This window comes from Acomys minous (assembly GCF_964271855.1).
Source record: "Acomys minous genome assembly, chromosome: 1".
NCBI lineage: Eukaryota > Metazoa > Chordata > Mammalia > Rodentia > Muridae > Acomys > Acomys minous.
In genome coordinates this window covers 166,168,886-166,177,612 of record NC_140483.1, presented here as the reverse complement: position 1 = coordinate 166,177,612, position 8,727 = coordinate 166,168,886, and the positions used below count along the sequence as shown (strand labels likewise).

Genomic DNA, 8,727 nt, shown 5'->3' with positions numbered 1-8,727 from the left:
TCGATGGAGATTTGACCCAGATGAAGAACATTAGCAGGTATTTTGGATTATGGATGGGAGGTAGCTTAATAGACATTATTAGAATCAGATGGCATGGGAGTGGAGCAGGTATGGGATATCTGCCCAACTACGGGAAGTAGTTTAGGGGATTAATGTCTGCCTTGCCTCAGGCTATTTTAAAATATAACAAGTATCTGTGTCTTGATTGATTGCTAGCTGGGCATACTGATAATATTGATAATTTTAAAACAGCTCAGATAATATTGATAATTTTAAAACAACAACAGGTCATGGTTCATGTTGGTGCATTAGTAAGGGGAGTGCACGCTGTCTCTGATGGCCTGGTTTTTGATCATTTCTCCCTGATGGAACTGCCTTGCCAGACTATAGGGTAAGAGGATAAACTCAGTCCTGATGTGACTTGATAAGCTGAGGTGAGTGGGTGGAGGGAGGGAGAAGGGTAGGAGTGGGAGAAGAAAGAGAGGGCTGAAACTGGCATGTAAAGTGAATAAATTAATTAATTAATAATATAAAAAAGAGAATTCCTGGTTAAGAGAGTAGAGATACTTTGGCCTAGGTACAGACCTAAGGTTCCAATGGGGCCAGGTCATTCTGCTCTGTTTTAGGAATTTGATGACATGAAGCAATGACCTCTCTTGCTTTCGCCCTTCATTTCCTGTGTGAATTTTCATACTAGCAAATAGAGTAAGACTGTGATATTGGACCACAGCCAAAGGGGAAAGGACTTAGCTATCACCTGAGGTAGAATAAAAACAAATGGACTCCCCATCTTTGTGTGTGTTTATTTTGAGCATTCCTCCTTGATCAAGAGTAAAGTTTACCTTGTCTAGCCATCCAATCTCAAATTTCTAACTCAACTTTTTCACAGAAATATATGTAAAAACAAAAGCAAAATTCATACACAACTGTAAAGTATTTTAGATAAACAAAAACATATTGTCTCTCTTCCGTGCAGTGTACAAAACAGCTGGAAGTGTTATCATACTTGATTTCTCTGAAAGCTATAAAACAAATAACATATCTGGGTGTGATGACACATGCTTTTAATCACAGCACTCAGGGAGGCAGAGACAGGGGGATTTCTGTGAGTTCAAGGCTAGCCTGGTCTACAAAATAAGTCCAGTATAGCCTAGGCTACACAGAGAAACCCTGTCTCAAACAAAACACAAAACAAACAACAAACAGCAACTACCACCACCACAACAAAACAAGTAGCATGGTGCTTATTGGATAATAGCCTCATGCCATGAGGAATTAAGTCATAATGTACTGGCCAATGGCCTCTAGCCATAAAGAATTGCTTAGCCCTAATCTGGTCACATTTTGGTGCTCCACCTACAGAAACAATATGCTAGGATATCTAAGACAGCCTGTCCTTCTTCTAGTCAACTCCTAGACACACACACACACACACACACACACACACACACACAGAGAGAGAGAGAGAGAGAGAGAGACAGAGAGAGAGAGAGAGACAGAGAGAGACAGAGAGAGAGAGAGAGAGAGAGAGACAGAGACAGAGACAGAGACAGAGAGAGAGACAGAGAGAGAGAGAGAGAGAGAGAGAGACAGAGACAGAGAGAGAGAGACAGAGAGAGAGTGAGAGAGAGAGAGAGACAGAGAGAGAGAGACAGAGACAGAGACAGAGACAGAGACAGAGAGACAGAGACAGAGAGAGACAGAGACAGAGAGAGAGACAGAGAGAGACAGAGAGAGAGACAGAGAGAGAGAGAGACAGAGAGAGAGACAGAGAGAGACAGAGAGAGAGACAGAGAGAGAGACAGAGAGAAAGAGAGACAGAGAGAGAGACAGAGAGAGAGACAGAGAGAGAGAGAGACAGAGAGAGAGAGAGACAGAGACAGAGACAGAGACAGAGACAGAGAGAGATGAGAGAGAGAGATGAGAGATTCTCCCAGCCCCTCTAAATATGCTCAGATTTTATCCCATGGAAAAGCTGTGGCTCTAACTCTTTCAAGAAACCAGTCTCAGCCTGTTGAGATTGAGTTTGCCTGTTTACAGGCCTCACTCTTCACACAATACTAACACTAAAACGCATATAAATTAATGAAATAAACTCGGGGAACCGGATTTATACCCACACATTTACAGCCACCTGATTCTTGATTTTTCCAACAGTTTTCCAAAATATTCATTGCTGGAAAGATAGTCATTAACAAATGATCCTGGTAAAAACCTGTTATTTGCCTATAGCAAAAGGAAGCTAGATCCTTATAATTTACCAACTGGACCATAATATTTGAAGCTTTGAAATTGTGGTAGTAAAAAGAAAAAGAAAAAAGAAAAATGAAAAGAAAAGCACTTCAAATTATAGTCATAGGTAAGAAGTTTTTCAAGAGACTTCAGTTGCTAAGAAAGTAAACAATCAGCAATTGGGACCTTGTGAAATTAAACAGGTTCTATAAGCAAAGAAAACAATTACTTGAGAGAAGAGAATGGGAGAAAATGTTTGCCAATTATATGTCTGGCAGAGGATTCATATCTGGTTTACACACAAAGCTTAAAAAGAAAACTAAAGAAGAGAAAAACAACCCAATCGAAAATGGAAAATGAACTTCACAAGAGTTCTCAAAAGAAGAACTAAAATGGTCAATAAATATTTTCAAATTGCACACCAATTTTAACCATCAGAGAAATATAAATTAAAACTACTTTGAGAATCTTTCTCTCTCAAGCCATCAAGGGAACAATGGACAACAAATGCTAGCCAGGGTATGGAGAAAGGGAAGGCCTTATTCACTGTTGGTAGGAATGTAAGCTAGTTTAGCCACTGTGTCAATCATTGGAGAAGTTTCTCACTAACATAAAAATAAGCTGCTCATGTTTTCTCCTATGTGTGGATTCTAGATCAGGTTTCCTTTTGTTGCCTGAAGCAACCATCAAAGCCAGGAAAGTAGACAGGAAAGGGGAAGAGAAGTCCTCAGGGGTGGCCTGGGAAGGGGTGAGGAAGCAGGACACATGTGTTGTGAAGGAGGAAAGGCAGAAATGGGGACACTTAACTGGATAAGTGAGGAGGAGGGAATTCTGATGGATGGGGAAAGAGAAAAAATAAATAATAGCTAAAGGAATCAGGACAAGCCATGAGGAAGCCAATTATGTTATAAAGTTGTATGTCCACAAACACACACACACACACACACACACACACACACACACGTGTATATATATATTTTTTTTTCAACACAGTTCCTCCATATGGTGGGACAATGTATAGTCCAGAAACCATAGGCTATTGATCAAAAACAAAACAAACAAACAACAACAAACCCCAAATAACTGCCAAGTGGGGAACTGCTTCCCTTTACTTTTGGTCATGGGTTCCAAGAGACCCCCGAAACAATATGGGCTATTGGCATTATCCTTGGCTGCCTGCAAGAACATCAAGGTAAGACCATTTGACAAACGTTTTGGCAAAATGAAGCTTCCTTATTCTCTGGCAAAAACCACCACGTTGAGAAATTGAGTTGATACTGCCTTGGAAGCCTCCTTCCTAAGGACTAGTTCTCACAGTGTAGAAAAGAGATACTCATCCTGTCAAGGGGAAAAAATTATCAGCAGCTCTGACCACTTGTAAAGCCATGAAGCGACTATTAGAAATAAGCTCAGAGTTACCCAATAGAAGTGAATGGGTGAAAAAAGGCTGAGGAAGCTGGAGTCTGAAAGCCATGGATGCAGCAGCAGCAGCAATAGCCTCATTGCCATAGGAAAACTGATCTCACTTATCTGCTGGATTCTTCTACTTTGATCCTATCTGGGCTATTGGAGAGTACTGCTCATTTTAGGAGGGTAGCTGCCAAAGCTATTTTTGTTTCATGAGTGTAAACTGGAAATCACATTCAACAAGTCCAGTCTTTTTAAAGCAAGCTTTCTTCTTGCTGCATAAATAATACTTGTTTGTTTAATCACCCTTTCTGTGGCCGTGGAGAAAGACTGATAGACAGGAACAAAACCACCCAACCTTGCTATAATGGCATACTTCACAGCATTAATATTCTCTCTTTACATCATAGCATGACTTAAGAATTGCTGTGCTTGGCCAGACATGATAACACATGTCTTTAATCCTAGCCCTCAGGAGGCAGAGGCAGGAGGATCACTGTGAATTGAAGGACAGCCTGGTCTGTGTAATGAGTTCCAGGACAGATGGAGCTACACAGAGAAACCTGGGAGGGAGGGAGGGAGGGAGGGAGGGAGGGACAGAAGGAGAAAGACACACAGAGAGAGAGACAGAGACAGAGACAGAGACAGAGACAGAGACAGAGACAGAGACAGAGACAGAGACAGAGAAAAACCCACTGCCTCTTCTGAAGTGGTGAGCAAAGAAACCATTTTCACTTTATTTGCTTCTTGTTAGATATTTGGTCTTAATGACAAGAAAAAATAACAAACACTCTGAAACTACTATAAAATCTCTGTATGCTCACTCAGTTCTGATAAGAAAATTGTCATATACAGAAATGCATGGGTAAAGAGAAGGGATATTTTAATACTCATTGACACTAAGCACATTCTGTGGGAGGTGATATTTTCGGACTATTAGGTATTCATGCTACCTTTGAGAGTGCAATCATCCTTTTGAGTCTGTGTTTGCATCTGCAAGATTGAAATACATCATTTTCCTTAGCTATCCCAAAGGATTACTTTTCATACATATGAGGTGTTTTATAAACACATAGCTACTCAGCGGTCTTATTATTAACAATATCACTCCTTTCAGATTCTTTTTCTTTCATGTTTTAGTGATGGTAGTTGATGTCATTGTTATGTTCATTGAGATACCAGAGACAGCATCAGTGCCATTCAAGTTATGTGTGTAGTGGACAAACATGTACACAAAATACTAGGTAATCAGTAGTCTTATTCTCTGATGCTAACAAAATGAATATTTAGCACCCCCTTAGCAGTCAACATGCACGATTTCTTGAAATGCACAGTACATTATGACCTTTGTATGAAGTGACTGTCTTTAAACAAGGAAGGAGTAAGGGAGCCTGCAAAACTTACCAGAGGAATGCTTGGTGAAATTCAGAATTGTTAGAGTGACAGGGCCTTTCAAACACAACGAAGTGTTATCCATCTATACCTAGCTGGAGCTCTTCATAACAGCCAAACATAGAGTGGTAAAATCAGTGAGGGATGTAGGAGCTAAATGAGTAGATGGACCAGGTAACAACAGGAAGTCAAGAGATAGAGTATATAGATATATAAAATTTAAAATATGCTTTCAGTACTTTAACAATTCACACACAGAAATTACCTATCATTTCAGAGGTATGAATAATAAATATTTGTTTGTGTTTACCCATCTTTCTGTTCATTTTACAAAACTGAATTAGTATTCTGTTGGTTGATACTTGCATTGCCCTGAAGTCCATATGCTGAAAGCCTACCTAACCTTAAATAATAACATTGGGAGGTGGGGCCTTTACAGAGTTATTAGTAATTATTGGGAAAACACAAATGGAATGATAAAAACACAAATAACATCTCAATTGCCCATCTGATATGGAACATACAGCATAAAATTCTACTGGTGAGCCAGAATGTAAGCTCTCGTCACATTCCAAATATTCAAGTGCATGGATTTGGTGCTTCTTGGTCTCCCAAACTCTCAAGCATAAGGTATTGTTGTTTATAAACTGTCTAGTTTATGACATTTTATTATAGTAACTTCAACAAACAAAAAAATAGAGCAGCATACTACATTGAAGGCAATTTTGTAAGTGTTTTATTATAGAGTAAAATATATTATAATAAATTAATAAAGTTCTAAGTATATGATTTTACATATGTGTATGTACTATGTGAGCAGGTATGTGCGTGCACATGTGTGTGGAGTCAGAGATCAAAGGCTTGATCTTCCATTGCCTTCTACTTTATATTTTGAGATAAGCTTTCCCATTGAATCTAGATGACAATTCAGCAAAAGTAGCTAGACAGCAAGCCTGAGAGACACTTCTATTGCCCCTATGCTATGATTATAGGTATGTGTGATCAAAATGAATGATTCTTCTTCTTGTTTTTGTTCTTCTTCTTCTTGTTGTTCTTTTTGTTCTTGTTCTTGTTCTTCTTCTTTTTATTATTATTATTATTATTATTATTAGTAGTAGTAGTAGTAGTAGTAGTAGTAGTAGTAGTAGATTGAAATTATATCCTATGCTTGCACAGCAAGCACTTCACATACTTAACCATCATGCTAGCCTCTAAAATTTCATGATTTTTTTAAATCAAAAAATACTGTCATGTAGCTACAATCTTTATCAAGATATAGGAATTTATACAAAATTAAAATGCTTATGTTTGAGAGATGGGGACAAATATGGTTTACCAGCAAGAGGCTCAGTCTAGTCAGCAACCACAGCTCCTAATTCAGTAGATTCTGTCTCAAAAAATCAAAGTGGATGCTCTCTGAGGAAGGGGAATGAGGTTGTCCTCTGGCTTCCACACATGTGTTCACACATGTGCAGACATACAATTATGCACCTGTATACATGTTAACATGCACACATAGTTTCACATATCACAAATGCCCACTAAATAAATATATTTTATTTATTCATCAGGGGTTAATTACTTTTTGTTCATTTATTCTTTTTTTTTTACTTTATTAAAATACTGAGTTTATTTCACATGTATACTTTTGTCTCCCTACCAGTTTCACGTTTGACTACCACTATTACTATGTCCTGTCCACTCTTGTAAACTAAACAGGCATTTTAGACAACACATTCTTGGCAACTGAACCTGGACAACATTTATCAAACACAGTAAAGAAAGTTCTTACTTCACATTATAAAAAGGACAGCCAGATATTATTAACTGTTACAGAAATGAAGTAAGCCAGAATATTTCAAACTACTTAAACCATTTTCTTAAAAAGACTTCTTCCATTGCCAGAGATCTTTTAACAACCTTTTGGTTAGTCATCCAGAAGCAATTCTTCACATAATTATGAACTTGGCTTCCACTTTGGGAAGAGAACCACCTTTTTTCTATATTTGCTTGCATTTTTGCCTTAATGTCTTCTACAGAGCTGGGTCCTTTCGGTGTTTTAGGAGGTTTTTTTCCCCATTTTTTGAAGGGCTCTTGACACTTTGATTTTGGTGTTGATGGTTTTAAGTCTTTTCCATTTTGGTTTGATTTTTGTGCATTTTTTTGCTGGTGTATGTCATACAGATTTCTTCACTGGAACTTTTCTTCAGTTTCCTCATCAAAATCCTCATCCTCATCGTCATCTTCCTCATCATCTTCACTATCATCGTCATCATCTTCATTTTCTGTAGGACATTGTTACCACCTTCAGGGGCAGATTGCTTTCCTGTCATACTTAGGAGATTTACATCTTCCTCAGCTTCATCCTCAGACTCTGCATCTTAACTCCACAGTTACTAGGTGCTGTACACTAATGTTCACAGGCCCTGACCCACACTTCAACCTTAAGGCCACAGGTGGTGTAATTTCAAAGCCCCCAAGGGAAACCATTGGTTGTACAGACATTTTAAAAGTTGCCAGTGTTACTTTAATTGGACTACCTTCATAGTTCATTGCTTCTGTCTCTGTGATGGGTAATTTTTCTTTTGCGCCTGCCCCTAAGCTGATTGTTCTTAATGATAACTAGTGCTCATTTTCATCATTATCCACTTTGAAATGATAATCTTTGTCAGTCTTTAGTTCACAACCAAAAAGGTAGTTCTGAAGTCTTGGAGGACTCACGTCCATGTTCATTAGTCTTCCATGGGGTGGAGGCATGCACTTTGCTGTGAGAGAAGTTGGACGGAGAAAGCTACCTACTGCTCCTCAGAACAGACATGCAGGATGGAATCAGGCCAATGCTCTTTTTTTCTTAATACCCCAAACCATAAACAGTCAAAATGCATCTCAGAGAATTTCCATAAAAATTATTTATCTTATTATTTATTTCTTTATCTGTTCATCTTCTGAGGAACATTTGGATAGTTTATAGTTTTATGACGTTAAAAATAAACTGTCATAAACATTCACATATAATACATAAATTTTGTAACTTTTTCCTAACATACCATGCACATTGATTATTTAAAATATGTATAAATAGTATTTTAAATATTTTTCTGTTTACATCCACTGGCTATACTATAATTTTCTTAAATTTCTCTCTATTTACATTGTGACATACAACTTTATTGCCAAACACTCTGGAATTTGAAGAAAGTTAAGGTTACATAGGGAGACCTTGTCCCCCAAACAAACAAGCTCTGAACATTTATAATTAAATTGTTTTTTTTTTCATTTTCAATGCCAGCAAGGTTTACATAATAATAATAAACTCAAGATATCACCAAAGCACAGAAAAATTCAATAAATGTTTTTTTCACTCTTCCTTCTGTAATATACATGAAAATGCTAGACATTCTACCAGCAAAATTTAAAGCATGCTCAAAATTCTATTTCTAAACAGTTCGTTCTCTTCTTCACTTTTTTTTTCTATTTTAAAGAGTGTTAGTTTAATTTGCTAGTTTCTTATTTTTTCTCTTGATAATAGCCTTGAGCAAATGAAGGAAGCAGCTCAGCTGCATTCTCATCATCGGTAAAGAAAGAAGCTGCCCAGTGAGGCCCAGGGTGTGCATCTTCAGCCTTCCGTTCCTCTAATGCTGTGAAGAGAGCTTTTACAGCATTGCTCCCAACCACACACTGATGGTTTGAAAAGTA

General features: G+C 37.8%; 1 pseudogene across 1 annotated transcript; it reads right to left on the bottom strand.

The window, feature by feature from the left end:
- Positions 1 to 6,911: 6,911 nt before the first annotated feature.
- Positions 6,912 to 7,759, bottom strand: LOC311597102 (nucleophosmin-like; annotated as a pseudogene). The gene has a single exon. The product of its transcript is annotated as a nucleophosmin-like (transcript).
- Positions 7,760 to 8,727: the final 968 nt, after the last annotated feature.